At 45.0% G+C, this 15,095-nt stretch overlaps 1 protein-coding gene across 3 annotated transcripts in view; it reads right to left on the bottom strand.

The window, feature by feature from the left end:
* The window catches only part of zbtb43 (zinc finger and BTB domain containing 43), a 30,818-nt gene extending 16,808 nt beyond the window's left edge, over positions 1–14,010 (bottom strand). Inside the window, exon 1 of one of the 3 annotated variants that reach the window (XM_068012446.1) lies at positions 13,944–14,010. The gene's annotated coding sequence lies outside the window, so the exon portion shown is untranslated. The remainder of the gene's footprint in view (positions 1–13,943) is intronic. The other 2 variants (XM_068012444.1, XM_068012445.1) reach the window with 2 other exon arrangements.
* Between the last annotated feature and the right edge of the window lie 1,085 nt (positions 14,011–15,095).

The raw sequence follows: 15,095 nt of genomic DNA on the forward strand, positions 1-15,095 counted from the left end.
AGACTAGCTTTTTTTTTTTGAATTCCAGATTTATTAAGTGAATTTAAATTCCACCATCTGCCGTGGTGTGATTCGGACCCATGTCCCCAGAGCATTAGCCTGGGGCTCTGGGTTACTAGTCTAGTCTAATGACATTAACACTACGCCACCGCCTCCCCTGAAACATTAACTCTGTTTCTCTCTCGAATATGCCGCCTAACTTGCTGAGTGTTTCCAGCATTTTCTGTGTTTTAATTTAAAATGAACATTTGTCATTCATCTAGCTGCCATTAATTTCATCATCAGACATTAACTGACCCAAAGAAGAATCACTCATATCAGATAATTGCTCACTAGTAATCAATGCTTTAACACTCATGAATGGTCTCTGACCTAACTGAAATTTCAGCAGCTCCTAGTTTTGCGTCATTTGGACAGCTCAGTCAAGTGTCAGTTCTGGTTCAATTTTCTATGACTGTGATAGATCTTTATCAGCAATCCCATTTAGAATTCAGTTCTAAATGTGTTCATTTTTGTGTCATTCAAATTCACAGCACTTAACAAGCTCTTGAAATTTCAAAAAATTATGTTTTTCGAAAAAGTTAGTGGAAGAGTACCTTTTTGTAACTCAATCAATCTAAAATTCTCCATATCGGAGAATGCTCTAAGTACTCAGTTGCACTTAAGAGTAGAAGAAAAATCCAATTGTCTGACAAGCAATCAATATCTAATGACTAGCTGCTATCGCTGCCAGGATCTTTTCCATTTCATTAATACTAGGCAGACCAGTGTTCCTCTGAACTTTCCTCTTGTACCTTTTAAGCTCCAAATAAGCTGTCCTTTCTGCTCACCCTTGGTCCTAAATGCTCATCCTCTACCCTACATCTGCACTGTATTTAATTCAAACTCATTCTTTTCCAGGAACTCAAACTAGAGTTACCTTTATTAGTGCCTAAACTATGAGCTTTGTCTGTCCATCTTGGTCTCTGAATGATAACAAACCCTTTCCAATAGCTCTAACATAAATGATATAATCTTCTGATTGTACATCGCCTTTTGTCATTTTAATTTGACCAATTTCCCCATGTCCACCAAAAGACAATCCTTGTGAATTACTATTCCCTACAGATATGGATTAGAGCACTGTAAACTGCTACATGTCAAAAGTGATAATAATAATGCAAAATAATGTTTCACTGTTGAAAAGAGAAGTGTACTGTCGCATTTAATGGCAAATCAATCCAAATAACTTTGTGCTTGAGATGGCACATGGTATCATGGCAAGTTATTCTGTGAAGCTGAGTAATAGTTTTGGTAAAGGAAACTGCATGTAACTCATCAAATGTTAAAAATAAATACACAGCCAGCATTGGGCTCTCTATGTTCATCAAGCTGTACTTTGAGTTTTACATTGTGATGAACAGTGAGTACAGTACATTTCTACCCTAGTGTATTACAGAAGATTCTAAATACACCTCGATGCCTCATTAGGTACTACACCATCTCCAATCATTCCAGGGCAAGGAGTCAAAGCTCTGGAAAAATTCTACACAAATGCACTGGAACTCTTTTACATCAGCTCAGAACTGAATGCACAAATGGCTCAACACTATTGGATTTTCAACATTAAAACTGGACAATTTCAGCAAACCATATATTACATAGTTAATTTTTCTGAAATTAGCATCCAAGCAATTTGCTTTGATACATAATGGGCAAGAATCTACCAAGTTAAAACTGGAGTACAATTCATTGTTCATCATATGAAGACTGTATTGTCTGCTGATCGCAACTATGATCAAATGTTTCCTTACATTGTTACAAGCGAGGCAGGAGGAGTGCGCAATTTATCCTAGTTCCACTTCTCCACAGGTCACAACATATACTTAAAGTTTTTCCCACTTACCAATACAGTCAATCATAGATTCTATTTTTATCCCTGAATAAAACGCACCAATCAGGTTTCTTAAACTAATAATTTTGTTGTTTATTAATTATAAAACAAATCTTAACCAGTAATGAAACAAAGCATAAATACACAGATTGAAATATAAAAGGTCCCTTTTTAACCTTAGCCCCTCACACACAGGTTAACTGAAAAAATAAAGAGATTTACTCTTTAGAGATCTAGTACAAAAAAATGGCCAAAATATTTGCTAATTCTTGAAGAAAAAAAAAATGAAAAGATGTTAGAAGTCCTTTTTGGTTTGGCGTCCCAAATACGTATGGATGACTATCACTCGGATCTTCCTAGAACAGTTCTTGTCAGGCAACGTTGAAGATCAGTTTGAGCAGGTTCTCCACAGAAATTGCAATAACAGGGATTTCAAGTAGTTTCTTACTCTTGCTTCTCAGCTTCTCAAGAGATGGAACACTAGCAGGCTTTTCCAAAGAGATGGAACAGACTGAGCTGGTGTTTTTCTCCCTTGGCAAGTTTTCTCCAAGTCAAGCCTCCTGACCCCCATAAATCATGACCTGTCACTTCTCTGTAAACATCTTCCTCAAGTCAAAAACAATCCCTGCTTGGTAATTATTTGAAGACAGGTGCCTTCCAGTAACTGTTTACAGTTCAGACCTCTCAGTGACCCCTGTAAAAAAAAAAAAATCCATGGACTCCTTTTCAGTTTTAAAACACAAATCTTCAAAATTTAACAAAAAAAATGGAAGCACTCATAACAATGTCAACAATATGGAGGCAAAATAGTGAGGTAACCCTGACACTTTATAAATCATTGGTGCAACTACATTGAGGGTACTGTGTGCAGTTCTAGTTCCCATAGTACAGAAATATACATAAGAGAATGTTCCAGGCTTTAGAAGCTTCAGGCGGGATAGAGGGGGATGTAAAAGGGGTGGTGGAGTTGCATTACTGGTTAAGGAGAATATCACAGCTGTACTGCGGGAGGACACCTCAGAGAGGTCATGCAGCGAGGCAATATGGGTGGAGCTCAGGAATAGGAAGGGTGCAGTCACGATGTTGGGGGTTTACTACAGGCCTCCCAACAGCCAGTGGGAGGTAGAGGATCAGATATGTAGACAGATTTTGGAAAGATGTAAAGGTAACAGGGTTGCAGTGGTGGGTGATTTTAACTTCCCCAATATTGACTGGGACTCACTTAGTGCTAGGGGCTTGGATGGGGCAGAATTTGTGAGGAGCATCCAGGAGGGCTTCTTGAAACAGTATGCAGATAGTCCAACTAGGGATGGGGCCATTCTGGACCTGGTATTGGGGAATGAGCCCGGCCAGGTGGTCGAAGTTTCAGTGGGGGAGCATTTCGGGAGCAGTGACCATAATTCCATAAGTTTTAAGGTACTTGTGGATAAGGATAAGAGTAGTCCTCGGGTGAAGGTGCTAAATTGGGGGAAGGCTAATTATAACAATATTAGGCAGGAACTGAAGAATTTAGATTGGGGGCGGCTGTTTGAGGGTAAATCAACATCTGACATGTGGGAGTCTTTCAAACGTCAGCTGATTAGAATCCAGGACCAGCATGTCCCTGTGAGGAAGAAAGACAAGTTTGGCAAGTTTCGGGAAGCTTGGATAACACGGGATATTGTGAGCCTAGTCAAAACGAAAAAGGAAGCATTTGTAAGGGCTGGAAGGCTAGGAACAGATGAAGCACTTGAGGAATATAAAGACAGTAGGAAGGAACTTAAGCAAGGAGTTAGGAGGGCTAAAAGGGGTCATGAAAAGTCATTGGCAAACAGGATTAAGGAAAATCCCAAGGCTTTTTATACATATATAAAGAGCAAGAGGGTAACCAGGGAAAGGGTTGGTCCACTCAAGGACAGAGATGGGAATCTGCGTGGAGCCAGAGGAAATGGGTGAGGTGCTAAATGAGTACTTTGCATCAGTATTCAGCAAGGAGAAGGACAGTGGATGATGAGCCTAGGGAAGGGAGTGCAGATAGTCTCAGTCATCTCATTATCAAAAAGGAGGAGATGTTGGGTGTCTTGCAAAGCATTAAGGTAGGTAAGTCCCCAGGGCCTGATGGGATCTACCCTAGAATACTGAGGGAGGCAAGGGAAGAAATTGCTGGGGCCTTGACAGAAATCTTTGCATCCTCATTGGCTACAGGTGAGGTCCCAGAGGACTGGAGAATAGCCAATGTTGTTCCTTTGTTTAAGAAGGATGGTAAGGATAATCCAGGAAATTATAGGCCGGTGAGCCTTATGTCAGTGGTAGGGAAACTATTAGAGAGGATTCTTCGGGACAGGATTTACTCCCATTTGGAAACAAACGAACTTATTAGCGAGAGACAGCATGGTTTTGTGAAGGGGAAGTTGTGTCTTACTAATTTGATTGAGTTTTTTGAGGAAATGACAAAGATGATTGATGAGGGAAGAGCGGTGGATGTTGTCTATATGGACTTTAGTAAAGCCTTTGACAAGGTCCCGCATGACAGAGTGGTGCAAAAGGTGCACACGGGACCAGAGGTGAGCTGGCAAGATGGATACAGAACTGGCTCAGTCACAGAAGACAGAGGGTAACAGTGGATGGGTGTTTTTCTGAATGGAGGGATGTGACTAGTGGTGTTCCGCAGGGATCAGTGCTGTGACCTTTGCCGTTTGTAGTATATATAAATGATTTGGAGGAAAATGTAGCTGGTCTGATTAGTAAGTTTGCGGACGACACAAAGGTTGGTGGAGTTGCGGATAATGATGAGGATTGTCAGAGGATACAGCAGGATATAGATCGGTTGGAGACTTGGGCGGAGAAATGGCAGATGGAGTTTAATCCAGACAAATGTGAGGTAATGCATTTTGGAAGGTCTAATGCAGGTGGGAGGTATACAGTAAATGGCAGAACCGTTAGGAGTATTGACAGGCAGAGAGATCTGGGCGTACAGGTCCACAGGTCACTGAAAGTGGCAACGCAGGTGGATAAGGTAGTCAAGAAGGCATACGGCATGCTTGCCTTCATTGGTCGGGGCATAGAGTATAAAAATTGGCAAGTCATGTTGCAGCTGTACAGAACCTTAGTTAGGCCACACTTAGAATATTGCGTGCAATTCTGGTCGCCACACTACCAGAAGGACGTGGAGGCTTTGGAGAGGGTACAGAGGAGGTTTACCAGGATGTTGCCTGGCCTGGAGGGCATTAGCTATGAGGAGAAGTTGGAAAAACTCGGATTGTTTTCACTGGAATGACGGAGGTGGAGGGGCGACATGATAGAGGTTTACAAAGTTATGAGCGACATGGACAGAGTGGATAGTCAGAAGCTTTTTCCCAGAGTGGAAGAGTCAGTTACTAGGGGACATAGGTTTAAGGTGCGAGGGGCAAAAGTTTAGAGGGGATGTGCGAGGCAAGTTTTTTTTACACAGAGGGTGGTGAGTGCCTGGAACTTGCTGCCAGGAGAGGTGGTGGAAGCAGATACGATAGCGACATTTAAGAGACATCTTGACAAATATATGAATAGGAAGGGAATAGAGGGATATGGGCCCCGGAAGTGCAGAAGGTGTTAGTTTCGGCAGGCATCAAGATCGGCGCAGGCTTGGAGGGCCGAATGGCCTGTTCCTGTGCTGTACTGTTCTTTGTTGTTCTTTGAGAACATGCAGAGTGATTGAAGGGCTGGAGGCAGTGGATTATGGGGAGCGATTATATAAATTGTGCATGTTTTCACTGGTAAAAGAGGCAAAAAATTATACAACTGCTGTTTTTAAGATGCTAAATAAAAAAGGACTCGATAATGTAGACCATGAAAAGCTATTTCACCTTGTCCAGAAAATATAACCAGAGGACATGGCTTCAATGGGTGGTAAATTCAAAATGCGCGGAAACGATATTTCAATGAGTGGTCAATCAATGGAACAGACTCTGTCGAGAGATGGTGGAAGTAGCTGGTATGAAATCATTCAAACATAGGTTCAACAGATTTACTTCAGAAAATAACATTTTGGGATACTGCATATGAGTTACTTGACCTGTGGTAAGTGTAGCAGGCTCGGTAAGAAGGTGACTTTACACCTATGGGGCTGAATTAAGTGAGCTCGCTGCGGTCCTGGCGGCGGACCAGGAAGTGACGACGTTCCCACTAGGCCTGTGGGCGACTGCCCCACCACGATCACGCAGCGGGCAGCCATTTTACAGAAGAGGTGCGAGCTCCACCCAATCGCGAGGAGGGGGTGGGATACGAGGTGCCAAATACAGCATCAGATGACTCCGGAGCAGGTATTGGTGTCATATTTAAAGGCCTGCCAGCCCTGCTTGCATTGCTTCCTTGCACTCATTTGCTGCTAGCTTGTCTAAACTGAGACCCGTGTTCCAGTGACTCTGGGCCCCTCAACAGCATCCCCCTGGGGTGGACCCTGCAGGACAGCAAAGGCAAGACAAAGGGTGGCCCCATGATTTAGCAATGTCTCCCTCGAGATTCTCCTCCAGGCTACAAGGGAATGGCGGAAGGTCCTCTTGCCCAGCGATGGCAAGAAAAGGTCCTCGCACCTGACCAAGCAAGCCTGATGGTGATTGCTAAGGCCAGCAGCCACCTCCCCCAGAACTGATTACAGTGGTGCAAGAGGGTCAACAACCTCCTGCATTCTACCAAGGTGAGTGCTCCACACCTCTCCTTTTTAGTGATTGCAAGTAGCTACGCAGGAGGAAGCAGGACACGGAGAGGGAGGTACTACAACGGCGATGGTAGAGGGGGTTAGACATCACCTCATCATAGTCATAGAGAGATACAGCACCGAAACAGGCCCTTCGGCCCACCGAGTCCGCGCCATCCATCAACCATCAATTTATACTAATCCTACATTAATCCCAATTTTTCCCCTCTCACATCCCCACCTTCCTTCAATTCTCCTACCACCTACCTACACTAGGGGCAATTTTTACACTGGCCAATTTACCTATCAACCCACAAGTCTTTGGCATGTGGGAGGAAACCGGAGCACCCAGAGGAAACCCATGCGGTCACAGGGAGAACTTGCAAACTCCGCACAGGCAGTACCCAGAACCGAACCCGGGTCGCTGGAGGTGAGGCTGCGGTGCTAGCTACTGCACCGCCCTGACAGATGCATGGTTGCAACTTGGCCACAAGCCACCTTCTTTCACATACCACCCTCATAACAGCCCTGAAAGCGGATGGGAGCATGAGCTATATAGGGTATGAGGACCTAACACTATGTTGATCTCTCTGTGAAATATGACTATCTCCCCCTTTCCACTTGCAGGACAAGAGCGCCCATAAGAGGAGGGAGACAGCCCAGACTGATGGAGACGTCCCAGATCTTGGGCCTCTCTCCACAGCAAACGAAGACACATTAGAATTGACAGGGAGCTAGGGCAGCCGCTCCATATCAGAAATCAGATACTAGAGTTTCCATGCAAGAGAGAGGATTGGCTTCCACTGACATACAGTTCACTTCTGGAGACCCACATCATGTAAGGTTGGCATGACGAGATCGTAGCCTAATACACACGTTTGTGTTCCTCATGTAGGTAGGCGTCTGCAGGAGACTCAACCAGAAGTGGAGCAGTTGTCCACCTCTGAGGAGGAGCAGCACTCAGAGGATGCACCATCTCATGACCGGGTGCTCCGGTTTCCTCCCACATCCAAAGACTTGCAGGTGATAGGTAAATCGGCCATTGTAAATTGCCCCTAGTGTAGGGAGGTGATAGGGAATATGGGATTACTGTAGGGTTAGTATAAATGGGTGGTTGTTGGTCGGCACAGACTCGGTGGGCCGAAGGGCCTGTTGCAGTGCTGTATTTCTAAATAAATAAAAAATAAAATAAATGACTCTCCTGCATCTTCCACTCAGTGAGATTCCTCTCGGCTGCAGAATCAGGGTCACAAGCTGGTGGGAGAACCGCACACTGCTCAAACAGCTAGCTGAGGCAGGGAGAACTGTGCGTGGCCAGGCCCATGATCAGCCTTTGGTGTCGACAGCACAGGGCATGCTAGAATTGGGGAGAGAGGTGAGGCAACATATGGCAGAGATGCCAGAGTCAATGCACAGTCATGAACGGACAATGGAAGAGTCCATTCATGACATGAGTGCTGCCATGTCTGAGGCATTGAGCGCATGGCTTCCTCCATTGAAAGGTTGGCAACCCTCACGGACAGCCAGATCACACAAATGTGTGGAGATCTGCACATCATTGCCTTGGCCATGAGCTCCAAGCAGCAGTGGGAAGGTGAGAGAAGGACAAGGCGCTTATAGAGTCTTCTCCAGCTCCTCGAACTTCTCTGGTGAGCAGGGAGGTTCAAGTGAGCCTTGAAAGGGAGGAACAGAGGCTGATCTCTGCAGTTGGGAACTCCCCTCAGGGCGCTCCGAGTGTGAACACTGGCTCCTTGGCACCTCCACCAGTGAGTCCAGCTCCAGCGGCCGCAAAGCCTGAGGAGAGTCCTGCATCAGTGCAGGAAATCCTCAGGCAGCCAGGGCCCTCCAGGCCTCAGGCAGCCAGAGGACTGCTGCCAAAGTCATCACAGGCCAAGTTCCTGCCTCCAGCCCAGCTGTTAGTTATGTGTTCACATCTCGCAGAAGCATTTGTAAACATATAAAAAAAGAACACCTAGACAGACATGGGGGGTTCTCGGATGTTTGAAATTTGTCATGCTGCATCATATAAAGTTCTTTTGTTCAAGACATTACCCTTCATTGTGTACAAGTGAATATTCCATCATCCTTAATTGTGAGCTGCTGACTTCAGCCTTCTCCCTAAATGGAATGCCAATGTAGGCACAGCCCTCATTTAAATAGGCTCTCCCATGGGCACAAGTGTGTTGTTCAGCTGGGCGCTAGGCACAGAATGCAAATACAAAGGAAGCGACAGACTGCTTGCATTGAGGTGGGTCTTTATTGGTTTTTCTCTGAATGGCCATCAGGGTGGCTGGAAATGACCAAATATGAGATTGTCTCTTGCCTCCTTGGCCTGTCGCTCAATCTGACTGGCCTCTGGTGTGAGGGCTTCAACATCCAGTGCTGTTTGCTCAACTCCCTCTTCCACACCCTCCTTGTCGTTGGAGGAGTATCGCTCAGTTATGTCTTTTTGATGCAAGACCACCCCCTCTGCAGTGCTAGGTTGTGCAGAGCACAGCAGACCACAACAATATGCGATACACTCGCTGGGTCAGACTGTAGGGCTCCACGTGATCGATCTAGGCAACGGAATCTCATCTTCTGCAGCTCAATGGCCTGATCGATGGTCGCCCGGGTGGAGCTGTGGCAGTGTTGTATCTCTCCTCTGCTGCATTATGAGGGTTCCTCATGGTTGTCAGTAGCTAAGTCTTCAACGGGTCCCCCCCGCCCCCAAAAATCCATCCCTGAAGGTGAGCAGGAGGCCTGAAAAGCTGTGGCACCTGGGACTGTCAAAGTATGTAGGCGTCATGGCTGCTTCTTGAGAAGCGGGTACACACCTGCAGGAAACGCTTTCAGTGGTTGCAGACCACTTGAATGTTGATTGAATGGAAGCCCTTCCTGTTGATGAAGGCGGCTGGCTGGTCCGTTGGAACCTCGAGGGCCACATGCATACAATCTATCAGATCTTGCACCTAGGGAAATACAGTGATGGCCCCGAATCCGATGGTCTGCTCATCTTCACTGTCTGGTTCGGTCCAGTAATGCACATTGTTGCTGGCCCTCTTTAACAGGGCATTGAGCATATCCTTAACACAGCGGTGGGCTGTGCCCCCAAACATTCCCAATGAATCCTTGGAATGATCCAGACTCATAAAGGTTTAGTGCCACTGTAATCTTCAGGGCCACTGGCATAGGGTGACCCCCCCCCCAAATCCCATGGGTCGCAACGCGTCCTGCTCCAGGGCGCACAAGTCGGTGACGACCTCCCTGGAGCGGCATAGTCTCCACCGACAATGCCACTCGTACATTTGGAGGTAGCTGATTCACGTCCGGTACACTCTCTGGCAAAGGTGGGCCCTTCTTGGCATGCCTGGCTGCTTCTGCTCTCGTCGTGGATCTTTACGGGCAGGCACATGTGCCTTTTGGCAGTCCCTCCGTTGAGGCGTTACATCATGTCACAGGGGTCCAAAAATATTGGGTGTATGAGACCCATGCCAGGTTTCCAGCGGGTCAACGGACCGCTGCTGATGCAGAGACAACCCTGCCTTGGCCACTGAGCTTTTGCTACTTCTCCCGGCAGACTTCCTGATGGCCCTCGGTGTCCACCCTTGCTGATAGCTGACCCTCTCATCCAGAACTACGGGCAACCCAATTATCTCACCCAACAGTTTGATCACCCGATACAGTCATCCAAACCCAAGCCTCCACCTTTGCAGAGCACCTGAGACCTTGACCCCCCCTGCCCCTTGCAGAGCACCCGAGAACCCGACCCCACTTGCAGAGCTCCTGAGAACCTGCACTGCAGGCCAACAATGCCCTCTGCACCCCCCACAACAACCCCCTAACCCTATGCAGTGCTGGGCATGCCTGGCTACCCATCACGAAACTGAAGCCTTGCTTTGGCACCTCCAGCTTTTAACTGTCGGGAATCCAAAGGCATGCCGTCCACTTAATCCCAAGCCCCCCATGAACTGCAATGAATTAGATGCAAATGTATTAAAATTAATTGCTCAGCAATTTAAAATACATTTGTCACATTGCAGTGGTGATTCCACCTTGGTGCTTTACCACCACTGACTAAATCCAGAACCGGTGTCATGGCCCCGGATTTTCCGGTAGATACTTCCAAAACGATTCTCCATCCCCCCATACCACCATTCCCGCTGCAAATGGCCCACTAAATTCAGCCCATGGTTCCCAAAGTTTTCCATTGCTGGGGTTTTTCTTGTGTCATGTCTGGGTCTGTTGTAGATTAATTGGTAGAGATTATGTAGGGGAGACTGGCATAGGGAACCATGGGATACTTGGCTTAATTTAGGTCCCTGTAACTTGAGAGAGCTTTCCTGCTAGACACACGAATTATATGAATACCTAATCAGAAGGTTGACAAGGTGAATAATATAACCAAGGGAGGATCAGATTAGGGAAGACAGTAGGTGGAAGATGAGGTAATTGAAGAAACAGTTTATCAAATAAACCTCCAATAAACTGTATAAAATGACTGCTCAAACATTGTTCCAGCAAAACCCCTACAATCATTCGTGAGTAGGACTTCTCCTTGCATGCTCGTAAATAAAGATCGCTCATTTGTACAAGACGTCCAACCCTCAAGGTGTTGTTGGGTACCAGGGCAAGCCCTCACCCTTACAATTACCATAATTAGTCAACAACTCCATTATTATTGTATCATGTGACTACTAGGATAGTAGAAGGAGAACTAGGTGGAACTTGGTCTTTTTTCATCTAGTAATTCCTCTGTTCCAATTTTAGCTGCCTTCAGAAGGTGGTGGTGGGCTCTCTTCTGATAATTAACATACACTTTTGGGAACAGGGATTTACCATATTAATTAAGCAGAACGTTAATATGGTTTCAGAATAAAATGTACACAGACTTTACAATTAAGTTGCCCTTCAATTCAATTCACTTTTCAGGAATTAAATTTCAATTGTCATTATTTAAAAAGATAACTTTATAAACCTCTAACTATAGAGCTAAATGGAGTTTAAACTGAAAACATCTGGATAAAGCAGAAGACCACAAAAATTGTTAGGCTGCGGTACTTGGAGAATGCAATTAAAGTTCTGAAATTAACACTCTGCATCAGGATTTTACAGCACAGTGATAGTCAGTCCTAGCCTTTTACATTACAGTGATCGTCATTCCTAGCCTTGCTCTTGATTCCAAATGATTCAGTATCAACGATCAGAATATAACTACACCATAATTTCAACTATATTGTCCTTCACTCTTAATTTATGCAGCTTAATAATGGGCAAAGTTTTTCCTGTGTTCAGTATAGCGTAATTGTAAATCTTTTCTTTATAAATGAAAATCTTTCACTGATGTGTTTTAAATCAAATCTACAACTTGCTGAATCTAAAGATTGCTGTTGTATGACTGAAATGTAAAGTGTTCGGTTAATAACATGGCAAAATGTCATTAAACAATATTGAGACATATTTAATAAGACTTAATATTGATGCAGATGAATGACTAATTGAAAATAAATTTGTGGAAGTGCGTTCTATATAGAATATACAATATTACTAGATAATTTCTCAAAACACAACACCAACAAAAGATATTTTACAATTAAAATGTATTACATCCTCATGAAATATGTAATAGAAAACTCTGAAAGTTAGCTATTTGGGGGATGACTTATCAGGAAACTGTGAACAGGTATTTCATTGCAAAATCTCCGTATTCAAGATGAAACTGAATTTGCTAAATATAATACAAGGTGATATTCTTACATTTTGTAATCTAGGCACTGCAAGCTTTTGAAAACAACCTACTTCTAAAATGCAAAACTTTAGCTGCAAAAATCAAAATTCAACATTTAGATCTTCCTACCATTTTGAATAATAATTTTAAGTTAGCAGATTTGTGGAACAGAAATTTATTTGTGGGTTTATGCTTATGATTTGCAGATAAGCAAATTAGATTAGGAATCAAATGACAAATCAATGTCCAAACATTATCGAGTCATTGGTTAGCACCGCAGCCTCACAGCTCCAGCGACCCGGGTTGGGTTCTGGGTACTGCCTGTTGGGAGTTTGCAAGTTCTCCCTGTGACTGCGTGGGTTTCTGCCGGGTGCTCCAGTTTCCTCCCACAGCCAAAGACTTGCAGGTTGATAGGTAAATTGGCCATTGTAAATTGCCCCTAGTGTAGGTAGGTGGTAGGAGAATTGAGGGAAGGTGGGGATGTGATAGGGAACATGGGATTAATGTAGGATTAGTATAAATGGGTGGTTGATGGTCGGCACAGACTCGATGGGCCTGTTTCAGTGTTATATCTCTCTATGACTCTCTATTTACAACATAGGAGGAAGCCATTTGGCCCATCGATTCCATGCTGGCTCTCTGCGGAGCAATCCAGTCAGTCCCACTCCCCTGCTCGATTCCCATAGCCCTGCAAGTTTATTTCCTTCAAGTGGCCATCCAATTTCGTTTTGAAGTCATTGATCGTCTCCGCTTCCAGCACTCTCATGGCAGAGAGTTCCAGATCATTACCACTCACTGTGTAAAAAAGTTCTTCCACACATTCCCCCACCATCTCTTTCCCAGATGAAACATTCTGATGAAAGGTCACTAACCTGAACGTTAAGTCTGTTTCTCTCTCTCTACAGATGCTGCCAGACCTGCTGAGTATTTCCAGCACTTCCTGTTTTTATTTACTACAATTTTTTCTGTCCTTAAGCCAATTTTTTTAATCCAATTCCCATTCCATGAGACTTAATTTTGTTAACCAGTCTTTTATGTGGTATTTTATCAAACGCTTTCTTAAAATCCCCATAGACAGCATCCACTGCATTCCCTTCATCAACCTTCTCTGTTACTTCATCAAAAATTTCAATTGGAAGAGATCAAATTGTTTATTTCTCAAGAAATGCATTTTTAACAATTTAGAAAAATAAAAAGTGGACCTTGAATAATTTAAACATGACATTTACATTAGGAAGAGGAACATCTATTATTACTTTCCGGCTTGCAACCGTGCAGTTTATTCACTGGGAAACCAAGGCTGGTATAGGAGAGCCCGCCCATTCCAGTCAGTAGCTGCCCGCCCTGATCGAGAACTGATTCGCCAGTGGCCCGCCAATCAACCTGGCCCGCCCATTTTCGGACTCTGCGCCAAGCCAGCTTGAGTGAGATACCTGTCAATCATCACGCAACCGACCTATCAAAAGTCGAACGCCCCCCAAGACGTCAACAACCGTTTTTTCCTCTCTCTTGCGCGAGGCCTTCGCAACCTCACGTCAACCGGTCGAGGCAGGACAGGACAAAGCGGGGCCTGGCAAAGAACGGTCAAATCAACTAACTTCACCCGTCGGAGGTCACACCGGCAGCGTTATTTATGGAGCGTCCGAATCGAGAGTTATCGGGCGCTGTCCGTCTCCGCCGCCCCCCTTGCCCACCACCCCGCCCTCGCGTACCTGTGAGCTTCCCCTTCACCTGAGAGCTCGCATCGTCAGGGCCCCGACAGCCGCGCCGACGTCACCTCCTCACGTGACGCCAACGGCACGCACTCAATGTAAACAAACGGCCCGGAGCGGCGCGCATGCGCGGCCAGTCCCCACCCACCAGCCACTAGTGCATATGTTGTCCTGGAAATCTGTTAAGTCTAACTGGTCACACACACACAAAGTTATATTCGCCACAAGAAAGATGCATTGACATGCTGCACAACAATGTCAGCTGGCAGATCTGTCTCTTTTTACATATATTAGTAAAAGAAAGACTTTCATTTATAGGAACATAGGAGTTGGCCATTCAGCCTGTTGAACCTGCTCTACCATTTGATTAGATCATGGCTGATCATCTACCTCAACGCCACTTCCCACACTATCCCCATATCCCTTGATGTCACTAGTATCCTGATATCTATTGATTTCTGTCTTGAACATGCTTAATGATTGAGCTTCCACAGCCCTCTAGAGTAGAGAATTCCAAAGATTCACCACCCTCTGAGTGAAGAAATTCCTCCTCAGCTCAGTCTTAAATGGCCTACCCCTTATTCTGAGACAATGCCCTCTGGTTCTAGACTCACCAGCCAAGGGAAACATCCTGTCTACATCCACCCTGTCATGCCCTGTAAGTTTCAGTGAGATCACCTCTCATTCTTTGAAATGCTAGAGAATACAGGCCCAGTTTCTTCGATCTCGTTTCATAAGACAATCCCGCTATTCCAGGGATTAGTCTGGTGAACCTCTGTTGAATTCCGTTTTTGGCAAATATATCCTTCCTTAGATGAGGAGACCAAAACTGTACATAATACTCCAGGTGTGGTCTCACCAAGGCTCTGTACACTTGCAGCAAGATTTCTTTACTCTGGTACTCAAAATCCCTTGCGATGAAGGCCAACATACCATTTGCCTTCCTAATTGCTTGCTGCACCTACATGCTATCTTTTAGTGACTCATGAACAAGGACACCCAGGTCCCTTTGGACAACAACACTTCCCACACTCTCACCATTTAAGAAATACTCTCTCTGTTTTTTTTCTAACAAAATGGATAACTTCACATTTATTTACATTATATTCTATCTGCCATGGTCTCGCCCATTCACTTAGCCTGTCCAAGTCC

Source organism: Heterodontus francisci, chromosome 32, assembly GCF_036365525.1.
Source record: "Heterodontus francisci isolate sHetFra1 chromosome 32, sHetFra1.hap1, whole genome shotgun sequence".
Lineage (NCBI taxonomy): Eukaryota > Metazoa > Chordata > Chondrichthyes > Heterodontiformes > Heterodontidae > Heterodontus > Heterodontus francisci.